Consider the following 13,607-nt stretch of genomic DNA (forward strand, 5'->3'; position numbering starts at 1 on the left):
GCCGCTCTACTATTGATCATTGTCTAGTGCTTGACTATTTCATCTACAAATATGTGAAACACTGGAAATAGTCACTGTATGCAACCTTTGTGGATCTAAAGGCAGCATTTGATTCCGTGTCTAGGGGAAGGCTTTGGGCTAAACTGGCCGATATGGGCATCAACAGAAGGCTATTACTTCTGTTAATTAAATTATATGAAAATAAAACCTTCAGATAAGACTTGCACAGGATGGCAGACTTTCCAATGGTATTCCAGTTCAAAAGGGGGTCAGACAAGGATGTTTACTGGCTCCATTTTTATTTAACATCTATGTTAATTCCTTAACCACATGTTTGCATGTAATTGATACTCACCCACCTGTGTTTTCTAGTGGCAGAAAGGTTCCAATTTTAATGTACACGGATGGCGCTGTACTTTTCTCAAACCAAAGTTGGCTTGAAACGAGCATTAGAGAAATTCAGTGATCAATGTAACACTGAACTGCTAACAATTAACTTTGCTAAAACTACAATTGTCTGCTTTGGCCGCTCCTTTAGGAAACACAATTGGAATATGAAGGGAAATGCCATAGATCAAACTAAGAACTTCCAATACTTAGGCATCACCTTCTCTTACAACGCCAAATTCTCAGCACATTTGACCACATCAGCCACCTTAGCAGAAAGAAGTGCTAATGCCATTCTTAGACTATTTAGAAGGAAAGGTGCTGGTTTCCTTCCTATGGCCCTAAAAGTTTTTCAGGCAAAATCTCTGGTCCAACTTCTATACGGTTCACAAATTGGACTCTCTGCCAATCTTAAGATTCTCGAAACAGTCCAATCAAAATTTCTTAGATCCCTATTTGGCACCCCTAAGAGCACATCTAATGTAATATTAAGGCAAGAGGCAGGACTGTCCAGAGTTGAATTAAAAGTCTGGGAACAAGCAATATCCCTCTGGTTGAAAATTCATTATAACCCAAAGGGCATGTTATCTCATTTTCTGGCCACAGCCCCTTATCCACCTTGGCTTATGCAAATTACTAACAAGATCAAACAAATTGGCCTAAACCCAGAAAACCTCTTTAATGGAACTTTGAATAAGGCAAAAACAGTTATTACTCATAGGCTTTTTCGATACTGAACTGCAAAAAGATGTCTTACTCCCTGAGAACTACAGGTGTCTAAAATCTTGGCGTAATTTGGCAGCTGCCCCATATCTATCCAATATTGCTTATGAATCTTATAGATGGGCCTTCTCCAGAGCTCGATTTGATGCGATGCTTTCAGCTGTGTTACACGGCAAATTTTTGAGTGTACCAATCGATGAGCGCTTTTGCCCATGCATGTCCAATAAGGTGGAATCTGTTATTCACATTATTTTATTTTGTGAACTCTATAGTGAAGAATGATGGCAACTCGTTTTACCCGTTATCAAAATTCACACCCTTGCAATATTATCTGGAATTTCCCCCTGAAACATTACGTAAATTCCTTTTGGAAGATTCTTTGAGCTCAGTATCCTAGGCTGTGGCCAAATTTTGCACCTTAGCTATTAAAAAATGTAAATCTCTTTTATTGAATAATAATAATAATAATAATAATAATAATAATACCTGGCCGGGTTCCCCCAGCTACTCCGGGCGGCTTCCAGCAAAACATTAAAATACAGAAATCCATCAAACATTAAAAGCTTCCCTAAACAGGGCTGCCTTGAGATGCCTTCTAAAGGTCTGGTAATTGTTATTCGTATTATAACAATTTGTCCTGCCCTCCGATGATGATATTGCTGATCTTTTGTTTGGAGTTGTGTTGTTTTGTATTGCTGGCTCTTGCTGTAATAAAACTGACTGACTGACTTATTGCAACCACCAAGAGGATGTACATTATTAGTTAGACTTCCCTCTTACACACACGCACGCATTTTTTCCATTTCCGTCAAATTTCCATAGACCTCCTCTTCCAAACAACCACCTGCTTAGCTGCTACATCCATCCTTACTCTAAAAAGAAACTTGTGCAACAATTAAAATTAGAAAGTTTTTAAAAATACAAATCTTTAATATTCTTTAACAACATGCCCACTACAGAGAGAAAACCAGAGGGGAAATTCTAGAAGGTGATAGGACTTTGCTGAATGACTAAATTATCATTTTGTAACCTTGTACTAGTCTCAATTGACAAGTCCAAAAAAACCCTAATACTGTATAAGGAAAATAAATATGGGTCAGGTATATTATAACAGTTTAAATTACAGGGCAGTGTCGGTGGGACAGATTAAAATGTTCCATGGAGTCTAAATTAAGGCTGATTCTAGATAGGGGCTTAATTTGTTACTAAAATATCACAAATGGATCATTAACACTTATTAAAAATTATTCGATTTCTTCAGAGAGAGTAAATCCAGATTAAATGGGGCAAAAATATAGGCTGGGATTTTGATGCCGATGATTTCATGTGGAGACTGCAAAATTGTTCCCATAAAAAACACCTTCTGGAGCCCCCCCCCCCCAGGATGTTTTTTGCTTCCCACTATTAACCATAGTTGTCCCCAAAATAAGACCAGAAAGCAATGCTAACTTATACAGTATACGCTGAGCTGAAATAGGACATATTTTGCAAGCATTTTGCAGCTCCCCCCAAACACCCTGTGTCTTCGGTGAAGATGGGGAGGAGGGATTTTAAAGGATGTGGAATCATGGAAGCATTCCTATAACCAACATTTCCTGCCTTGCCATGCTGCAATGAAACCATCACAGCCGGAAAGATAAGCGTAACTGTGTTGCCAAGACAACTGGGGACAATACTCTGCGTCTTACTGCACTGCTATGCTACCCTATGGTGGTTCCACGCAGCACAGATATACAGGGAGCGTCACTCCAGTTCCTTAGCAACAAGGATACACCCCTTCACAGCAGTCTGAGCTTGATTGGCCTCAGTGACATCACCACATAACCAAATCTCACTGGTTATGGACTGCTGTTATGTCACTGCCTTCTGTAAATGAGTCCTGACTGGTTGACAGAACACCTGGGGAAGAAACAGTAGCAGAGCAGGACGTTTAGAAGGTTTCAGACAATAGAAAGTCATCTCCTTTGGGGGTGAAATTTCAGCACAGTCTTGGTACTACAAAAGTGTAGAACAGTTTAAAGGGGGGGGGAATTATGAGCAAATAATATTTTAACCATGCATTCAAATAAATGAAAATGAATGCCACATTCTGATTCTAACTTTTGGAGTAATGAGTGAAGTAAGTCTTATGTAAACATACAAAGGACAGGATTGAAAGAGATTTCTTTTTAGAACTAATTCAGTAAGAGGAAGGAAGAGCTACTATTTGAAAATACAGCACTAGCAAATTGGGACAAACTCCCTAAAGTATAGGACAAGCTGCCTTGAGCTTTGAAAGGGCAATAGGTACAGAGTAGAATCTATTAACATGATGCAGTAGAAAGGCCAGAAATTGTTAGATGAAGGGGAGGGTGAATACATTTGTCACCACACTGCTTACTCCATTCTAACTTTTTATTATCTATTTCCACAGAAGGTCAGCCTGGTGCCCATAGTAGAAAATCGCATAACTTTATTGGCCTAATGCCAATGGAGTTAATGTTGCTAAGTTTATAATTTATTTTCAAAATCCAAACCAACCCTGCAAAAAAATATATATACGGTATGCAAGTTAAACCAGCAGAAATCTTTACAAATAATCACAGTGCATTAGTTATATATGGAATTTTACATGTGGCCACTGCATGGGGGAACTACGGTATCAGCAGAAGCTTTAGCTCTATTTCTGAAGTGATGGCCCATTCTTATATGAGATGTGTAGAAGAGAGAATGTCAACAGCTGCAGCTCGTCTAGCCCCTACATTGCAAGCTCCCCTCTTCTAAACAGATGTTAATTACAAGTCTTTATCCTGCCTTTCTCTCCCAACAATGGTGCCTCTCCTCAAGGCAGGGGTATAAAAGAACAGAAGCCCTATCTACCTTTATATAAGCCTATGTCCCTCACCAGCAGGCCCTTGTGGTGGTGGCAAGCTACACATTGTGAGCTCAAATTATTAGTGAAATGGATGAGGGAAGAATGCTGCCGCCCTACCAAAAAAAAAAATACTGTCTCCAGTCAGACCACTTGCCCCCACATTCAAAGGAGGTGGGGGGAGGAGGAAAATGATCTAGGATGGTAACAGACCACTTGCCCCCACATTCTCCTGTTGGAGGAAGCCCAGCAAACAACCTAATGAAATGGGTAAGAACAGGTAGAATTTATATAGCAAGAAAGGGAAGAAAAGAGAACTATATCCAACACAAATAGAAGAGGGTGGACTTCAATAAGTGATCCACAGATTAGTAAGTAATTGGAGTCTCTCAGCACTGCAATGTAAGGGTGTTTTTTTTTGTTTACTTGTACAACAGCAAATAACCACTTCTAAAATCAGCAGTCTGTAGTTACTGTGCCTTTTCTAAAGGCTAGGATATATAAAGGAGGTGATTATATAAATAGGACTGATATAGGTTGCTGAAGAAGGGTGCAAGCTTTGCTGATTTCACAGAGCTTTCAGTTTCAAAACACAGCATAATGTCATAAACTTTGTTTTCATTCCACTATGTCCAAGCAAGCAGCTTTTTAAAACACTAAAGTTTGTAGCCATGAATGTGGGATTCATTTAGTTCAGCCAAAACGTCTTGAACAAATAACTCCTACTCTGGAAATTATTTTCTAACATGAGTATCCTATTAAGGTTCTACATCCATGCCTAAATACGGGGGAATGCCAGTACTTTACCACATATGCATATCTAGATAAGTAATGATGCCTGTTTAAACACTAATAGGAGTACTATACACACCTTTCTGTTTAACTCAAACATTAAACTTGCAATCCACTCTCCTAAGAATTATTATCTATTACTTTCTGACAGCCTAATCTGGTCTCTCCTCTCAGATCTGGCTATCTGGTTTGGAACTTCTCAATTAGATTATTGCAATGCACTCCATTTAAAAATGAATTGGAAGCATACTGTAGACCAGGCATCCCAAAACTGCGGCCCTCCATATGTTTTGGCCTACAACTCCCATGATCCCTAGCTAACAGGACCAGTGGTCAGGGATGATGGGAATTGCAGTCCAAAACATCTGGAGGGCCGAAGTTTGGGGATACCTGCTGTAGACAGTTAATAGGTACAGCTTTCCCTATCATTGCATCTCCATGCTGGGCGAAAGCAGGACCAGTTGAATTTCTGCCTGTACGATTAATTTGTTAATCATTCAAGACAAAGGCAGCTTTCATAATGTAATCAGCTTTGGTCAGGGACTGCTACTTCAGTAATTAGAGCCAATTAATTCATTGCTGTTCAAATGAACACTTTCCAACAGAATCTAAACAGCACAAGATCTTCACAGGATATACCTAATAATTTGGAATGTAGCTTTTGGCTCCAATGACAACAAATCTGAAAGAAAAGCAGAAATCTGGCTGAACATAACCAGGAACACATGTTCATTGGATAAGAGCTATTCAGGATGAGGACATAATAACTTGATTGCCAAATTAGTAAATGTGAAGCTTCAAGCAAGTTACTAGGGTCCAAAACACCTTTTTTCTGCAAAAGAAGAATTTACTTTACTAAATACTCTCTAGCAGTGTTTATATATATATAAAATTTGAATTTGCCATATTCTCTAAAAATATTCTTTCAGTTAGGTTGAGCTGCCAGGCTACAACCAAGTGAAAGTTCATTTACCTTAATGAGATTTACCTTAAAATCTCTTGGTACATTGGGAGACAAGGCAGCTGTGGCTTTTCCCACCCCAGTCCTTCATCAGTCCTGTCATCTCGATCCCTTCACCAGATCTGACTCCAGGTGTGCTTCAAAGGAGGTGGGGGGAGGAGGAAAATGATCTAGGATGGTAACAGGCAGCAGAAGTCATGGCTGCCTTGGGAGATTTAAAATTATAAGAACGTTATTCAGGTTTTAACGCAGCAATCTTACAATCAGATGAACAGCCTGTTCAGCACTCGGAAAAAGGGCAACACCATGAGGTAGAGAACTACAGCTTGTTTATACATCTTTTTATGTAACTTGATTAAATTATTAAGGCCCAGGTGGATTCTAGGACTAAAACTGCCTGATATGAAACATTACCGATGCAACTTCCAATTAAACACCTGCCTAAGCAATTCTTACCATTATTTGTAGATGCTCATTAGTTTGTGGAGTGTTAATGTACACTAGTAAAAATTATTACTTTGTAAAAGCCAATGCTACTTTTTAAAAAAGAAGAAGAAGGTTGTTTTGAGTGTGTGTTAATTATCCACCAAAATTATACGAACGGCTGACCAAATTAGTAGGTTTGGCCACATAACTGGGGGTTATTTCCTTCTTATTTTGACTTACATGGGAGAAAAGCCCACAAAGTGCAATGGAGCTTACTTTCGAGTAGACCTGTACAGGACTGCACTGTTAAAGAGTCTGGTCACTTTATCAGTTATCAACTCACTGCCCAGTGGACAAAGGAGCTGTAGCTCAATGAGAGACAATCTGCTTTGCTAGCAGAATGTCCTGCATACGATCCCTGTCAATTCCTCCAATTAAAAAAATAACTAGGTGGCAGGTGATGTGGCAGATTTCCTCCACCCACAGTAGACAAAACTGGGCTAGTCATGAACGAAAAAATCAGATCTGGTAGCATATAAAACAGCTTATGTTTCTATGTAACAGGCCCTCACAAACTATCCCTCAGGCTCATTTTTTTAAAGCTAGGATATTCTGTGTAGTTTAGGATGTTCTGAAAGAGAGTCCTTTACAACACATTAAAGCATTTTCTAACACTCATGATAGCTGAAGTTTAAAGATTCCAAAATGTGCCAGAGAAACAGACTTTAAGAGTCTGTGGCCGTTGGACAGTGAGCTGCTATGAAGATGCCAAGGTGGAAAAAGAGGTTCCTATATTTTAATCATCAGGCAAAAGGGGGGTATCAGCAGCTGTGCTCTTCTCACCTCTGCATGATAAGTGGCACCCATCAAAAATCCAGCTTCTATATAACTATGAAATATATGGCAGTCAAATCCCCTTTGGTCACTCTGAATGAGGAAACTTTCAAAATGCAGCACAGAGGTTAAACAGGAGAAACTATCTCACAGTGCAATCCTCTCACCATGTCCACTCAGAAGTAAGTCTGATTGAATTCAGTGGGTCTTACTCTCAGGTAAGTGGGGTTACAATTGCAGCCTTAAGGAAGAGACTACCTACAGGAACTTGGCATGTGGGGCAAAGTCTCCCTCCATTCCCAAATAAAGATCAAGTTGACTTACCCATCCTCTGATATTTTCATCAGCTTCAGTCTTTAAAAATCTCTGCCATTAAAGGTTGATTCCTTGAACCACATCCACTTTGCAATCATTCCATGTTTGGGGGGGGGGGGGTGACGACAAAACAACCCAAAATACCCTTGTAGAAATTCTTTACAGAGGTGGGGAGGGGGAAAGAGAATCTTCTGAGGAGCCAATCAAGCAGCGTTTGCCAAGACTGTACTCCGTACAAAGCACATTCAGCTTTGTATTCAATAATATGCTCTACTAATAGTTAACATAAATCATTAGGGTAACTTTACAACATAAAAGACCAAACCATTTAATCTGGATTGTTCTTTTATATATCCCCCACTTTGTGAGGTTGCCATGCAACTGACTTGTAGCTAAGCAGCAATAAGTAAGTGACGATGCTACTGCTCCCTCTAGTGTAAATATGCATTATTATTTATTAAATTCATAAAAGTCAAGAAGCAATAATTTACCATCCCAGCCAGCAGAAGGAAACCACCATGCATTCCCCAAAGACAAGAATAATTACTTATAAATAATTTCTGCACATTAACAGGTTTGCCTGCTGGGTTTTTCTTGGTGTTTGGGGTGGCCCCCTCTTTGAGACTGTTTCTCTGTTGTAAGTTCACTGACATCCATATAATGGGCCAAAGGCTTTGTAAAAAGGGATCAGATTCTGAGATAGCACAGATCTGCTGAATTCTGTAACTGGGACATCCTTCACCTTTTCAGTAATTTCCTCCTTTGGCACATAGTGAGTACACGGACTTCTTCACCTTTTATAGGAAGAGGTAGTGGGTAGCAGTTTCACCACACAGTGTGAAAAAATAGCTCTTGCTGCACATGTGCTCAATTTAACAACCAGTCCTGTGAACCATCTGCTTCTCTGGCCGTGCTATGTGATGCTCTTCCTTCAATGTGCTTCTGAAAGGCATATCTCGGTAACTAGCAAGCAGACAAGTTAGAGCTAGTGCACTTCCTCTAGAGAAAGGTATTTTACCATTCATGTTAAAGCTATGAATTAGGGACTTGCCAGTTTCACCTTAGCAATGAATGAACTGGCTGCATGTTGTGCATAGATCTACATTTTATATCAGCCTGAAGTATTTATATGTTACAGTAAGAGTTGTAGTGCTACAGATATAACCTTAGGTGGCATAACCTACATGCATCTATGGGTCAATGAAACTAGCTTGATAGGAATCAAATCAAACAGATACCTGGACTGTGAAGTCATTGGATCTGTAAATAAATGTTGTAAAATTTGCCTCTGGTGAACAAATATTACACCTTTTGTTACCTATGGGTAAAAAAGTTGTGTGTGCTGTTTTGTGATAGGATAGGGTATATATCATTCTTCAAGATTAGTCTTCCGTATTGAAACCATGTGTTTCTGATTTAAACTGAAATCACTACCTGCCTGGTTGGTTTATTCTATGGAGGTTGGAAACTCTGGCATTTGTGGGGCTTGTACTTTGAAGAACCTCTTTAGAGACAACAGCCAAATAATTCTCTTTATGCAAATCAGCTATAGAGACTCTCCTTGGAGTTGGCCAAGCTGGGAAAAATCTATTTAAAGCAAACTATGATAAAATCTTACATTTGAGTTTGTTGAATTAACTGATACCTGGGTTACTCACTATAGTTCTTTTGGAACCCATGGGGCCAGGTGGCTACATGGTAAGGAATGGGACTGGAAAAGAAGAAATAACTGCTTAAGAAGAAAATATAGAAGAGCAAGTCTTTTGCAGCTTATCATGTTGGCACTGAAAACCAAGATGCAGTGAAAAGAACTGGATAGTAGCCTGTAAAACACAGTGAATGAAGCAGTGTATCCTGAAAAGTAATTTATGCAGAGCAGGACACTAGCACAGAGAAGGAGTCAGACCACCATGGAATTAAGAAGCAAGTTTGCTTTCATGCTAAGCACAGGAATGAGACGTTGGAGAACAGTGTTTTTCTCCAGGATCAATTGGCAGAGAAATCTTGTATTGTGCTAGATGGCAGGAGTAATGGAAATGCTAGTGTAAGGGTGGCCTCAAAACCCACAGTATTCATCACAAACTCTACATGGGACCAAGGTTTGATCAACACAAACTGCAGCTTATTATCAAGCACAAGGTGGTTCCCAGAGTGTTGCCTTTCCCCCCTCACTGTCTGTCTGATCCCTCACAGTTTTCCTTGACCCTGCTTCTTGAACTCAGGGTAAGGACCAGTACTGCCCCCATGCTGGGTGACTTACCCTTATACAAAAATCAGACCCAAAACGGAATTCCTCGTAGTAGTAGCCTATGAGATTTGCCAGGAATCTCAGAATCCTGCTGTTCCTAGAAGCTCTAACTTCATTACACCACCTTCTCTAGGGTGATGTCTTCTCTATACCAGGTGGGGTTGACCAGGAGAGTGGTACTGGTCTCTGCACTATGATAAGGTAGCTAATGAACATTTCCTCTGCTCCTCACAGGCATCTGATTCAGCCTCTATCCCCAGGACCCTCTCCTCCACACACAGGGCTTGGTCCGTGTCTCTTGGCCCTTTCTCCTTTTATCCATTTGTTCATAACCCAAGAGCATCTCCCTCCAGCTACCGTACCCATTGTAGGTCATATTTCATAGTTCTTTCACCACTGGAAACTTTTTAGTGAGGAATCAGAGTGACACAGAGAAAGAAATGGACATCTATCATATACAGCAGTGCAGGAGTAAATGCTGATGTGCAGGAGCGAATTGTAATAGTCCCCCTAGCCACACTTCCAACGGAAGTCTAAAACACGTAAGCCACTGCAAGGAGCTTATAAGTAACTGAACCTCACAGCTGATCCCTACTCCCATTCCCAAGTCAGAGGTGTTAGGAATCTTGAGAGAGAGGCACTTTCCAGAGTTTGCTCTCTTCCTGCCCTTTGAGGGCCTGGCTTTCTGGAGAGTTGAGGTGGGACAGTGGATATGCTGCTTGTTGAAGTGTTAAGCATGCCTCCACCTATACTCAATCTGTATATTTGTAAATAAATTCAAACATTACAAAACCTCATACAGTGGTGCTGTCAGGGTAGGACTTTAGGGCCCTCCTCATCAGAATGAGCAGGAGGAGCACTTAACGTAGCAGGGCTGGCTTACCACATTTTGAAGTGTGGTATTACCATTTTAAGGAAGGTGGCTGGCTCCGCATAAGACCTTTAGTCCAAAAAGGCTAAAATTATCTAGCTGCATCACTATGCCACAAACCTCCAGATATCTCCTTCCAAAGGAAACAAAATCCAGATAGTTGTTGTACTCCTGGAACTTCTCACTGCTTGGGAAAGTGTGGTGGCATAACAATATAGTTACAGGGTACCTACTACTGACATTACCTTATATTGGCATAACCTGCAGTTAACTACAACACCAGCTTGCTAGGAATGCAGCATCTAGGAATTTGAAGTCACACTAGGCCTTTTCAGATCTTCCCCTCCATACATAACATGCAGGAAAGAATGGAATTGTGTTCCACACAGATCCCAACATCGCCATATGCCACCAGCCCCACTTCAAGATCTCTGCAAGGACAGTTAAGGCCTTTTGCGCATACAGGTGAACATACACAGGAGGTGTTTTCAGTTTTTCATGTGGAACAGGTCTGGGAATGGGGGCAGTAGGCATGGTCTTGTCCTCTTATACATATTAGCTGTACAGGTAGAAGGGATTGACAAAAGGGGCTTGTGTCTGCAATAAATTCTTGCAAGTCTGCCTCATTTGTTATACATTTTTGTTACAGCCAGATCAAGTGGTTTTATAACTTGGGGGAAGCATATATGTGATTTATATTATATTATATTATATTATATTATATTATATTATATGTCATTATTAAATCAGTAATATTTGCTTGTCTTCTATTCCAAGGACTCATATAATTAAACAAGTATCTACTTTAACTTCCAAAATCAAGGCCTCTAATATGACCTGCCTGCCTGTGTGTTGCTGCATCAGGAAAAAATGATAAGGACCAAAAACATCTATGTTTTGGTGACCCACTGCTGTCTCGGTCCTACATCAGCCATGGACTACCTCACAGGACTGTTGCAAGCACTGAGATAATATATGCAAAGTGCTTGAAATTAATACCTCTTCCTCCTCTCCACTAGGAGATTTAGACATGTTTAAAATAAAACTGCCCACCATGACATTTTCCCCACTTTCTCTAGTCTTTGGAGGTCGCAAATGAATATGGGATGTTAGACGGAATAATTTTTCACATTCTGCAGAGGGATGCCCGACTTCTCCTCAAGTGTACATACAGTTGACAAAGAACCATGGCGGTTGGCAGCCCCCTAATGACCGTTGCAGATATGATGCTTCAGTCTGCATGTTTAAGTATACATGGCCTTAGAATTGAGGTGCCCTTATCATATGTGGAGTTCAGTAAGTTTATCCTCCCTGCATATTGGAAAATCCACACACACACACACACCCCGGGGTATTGCAGCCTGTTCTTCAATACAGAGGCACTTTCCCTGTGTTCCACACCACCTTCTCCATTCCATACTGTGCTGCACACAACAGCATCTGGCCCATTGTGCTGAGTTCCATTAATATGCATTAGTTTTAAATATTTGAATATAAATGGTGCACCGTGAGCTTTTTGATAAAGCCAAAGGACATGCAAGTTCAGGACCTTTCTCCACCTTTCTGAATTGAACATTACCCTGACTGAAAATTTCAAAACACCAGGAATACATATTCAAAACGTATCATTGTCTGAAATTTTGGCAGCCTTCTTATCACTGTACAACGAGCTCTTTGGAGAATTACAGTGCAGTTTGGGTTTCCCTCACCGTCAAATATTCATGGACAAAAAGGTTGTGAAGATTAGGTTCCCAAAACAACAGAACCATCACTAGAATCTAATTAAAGCTATTTGTCAGAAGCATCTTTTAAAATTCAACAAGGCTCTATAGAAACCAGCCTTGAACTGAAACTAAAATTATCTTGCCCTGGGTGTAATTAGTATAAGAGGGATTAATGAGCACATACAATTACACATTTGCTTTCCTGCTCAGGCTTTGCATTTTTAGTGAAGAAAGAAAAATAAGTCACTAGGGTGGAGGAAATGTAATAAGCAGAAGAGATAAGTACATCTTGCTACAGAGCTGCATAGCTTGGTGAACACAAATTACTGCTACCTTCGATGGCAGCTCTGGCAATATTCGCTTTTGGTTAATCAGATGTTCTTAGAAGTAGGTCTTTAAATGTATTCTTGGCTGTTGACTTTAGGAAAGAACCACAACTGCAGTTTGCAAATTCTTTTCCCATTTTTTATTATGTTTACATGAATCTAGGTTTAAGGTGACCAGCCAGCTTTCAATTCCGAAGGCAATTAATCGTTGTTGTTGATGATGAAGAAAAATTTACTTATTACTGGGGAGGTTCAAGTGGCATAACCATGTAGACCACAAATGTAAACTAGTGAGTCAAGGGTGGACAATATGCAAATATGTTTAGTATATGCAGAAATAAACACACAGAGATTCATTATAGAATATGAAGGTCCCAAGGCATGGCCTGAGAGCACATAGTGGAGCTACTGCTGAATTGAAGTCAATTTGAGTCTAGTCAGTGCCTAAATGGCAAGCTACCTGACACCCCCATGTATGCTACCTTGAGTTTGTTTCTTAGTTTATTACATTTTTATCTCACCCTTCCTCCCAAAGGGAGCCCAAGGCAACAAACACATGTAGGCAAATTTCCATGATGGAAGAGAGGTGGGATTTAAATGAATTTTAATACATAAAAATAAATGAAGAAATTGTTCACTATCTATCTTAAAATGGTTTTCCTTGGTGTTGTCAAAGTGCTACATTCACAAATTACCAAAGGAAAATAATAATAATGTACTATCACATGGGCTGTAAATTTTACTGAATTCTCAAATTCTGATACTCGTTGCTTGCCAGAGCAAATTTGCTAAGCAGGCAACTGATAGCTGCCAACATCCAAACCTAAACTAGGCATTTTAGCATATCTGTGTGCTTCATTGTGTCCAATTGCTTGTATAGATAATTACTGTGTTCCTAAAAACAAGTTATAACACAGCAGAATTGTGCCCTTATGTATAGAGCCTTGTTTAGTACTTGAAAATGTGTTCAGAATTTTTTATGGTTCATCTTTGCTTTCCTTCCTACTGCAGCCAATCCAGGGAAGGTGATGTCATTTTGTCACCTGATCTTCCCAAGGAAAATGAATATGCAAGAATTGCTCCTGGTGAAAGAGGAACAGATGTATACTACTTGTAGCGGGGAGAGATGAAATGGTAAACAAGCTAGGG

The sequence above is a fragment of the Zootoca vivipara genome, chromosome 1 (genome assembly GCF_965207765.1).
Source record: "Zootoca vivipara chromosome 1, rZooViv2.hap1.1, whole genome shotgun sequence".
Classification (NCBI taxonomy): Eukaryota; Metazoa; Chordata; class Lepidosauria; order Squamata; family Lacertidae; genus Zootoca; species Zootoca vivipara.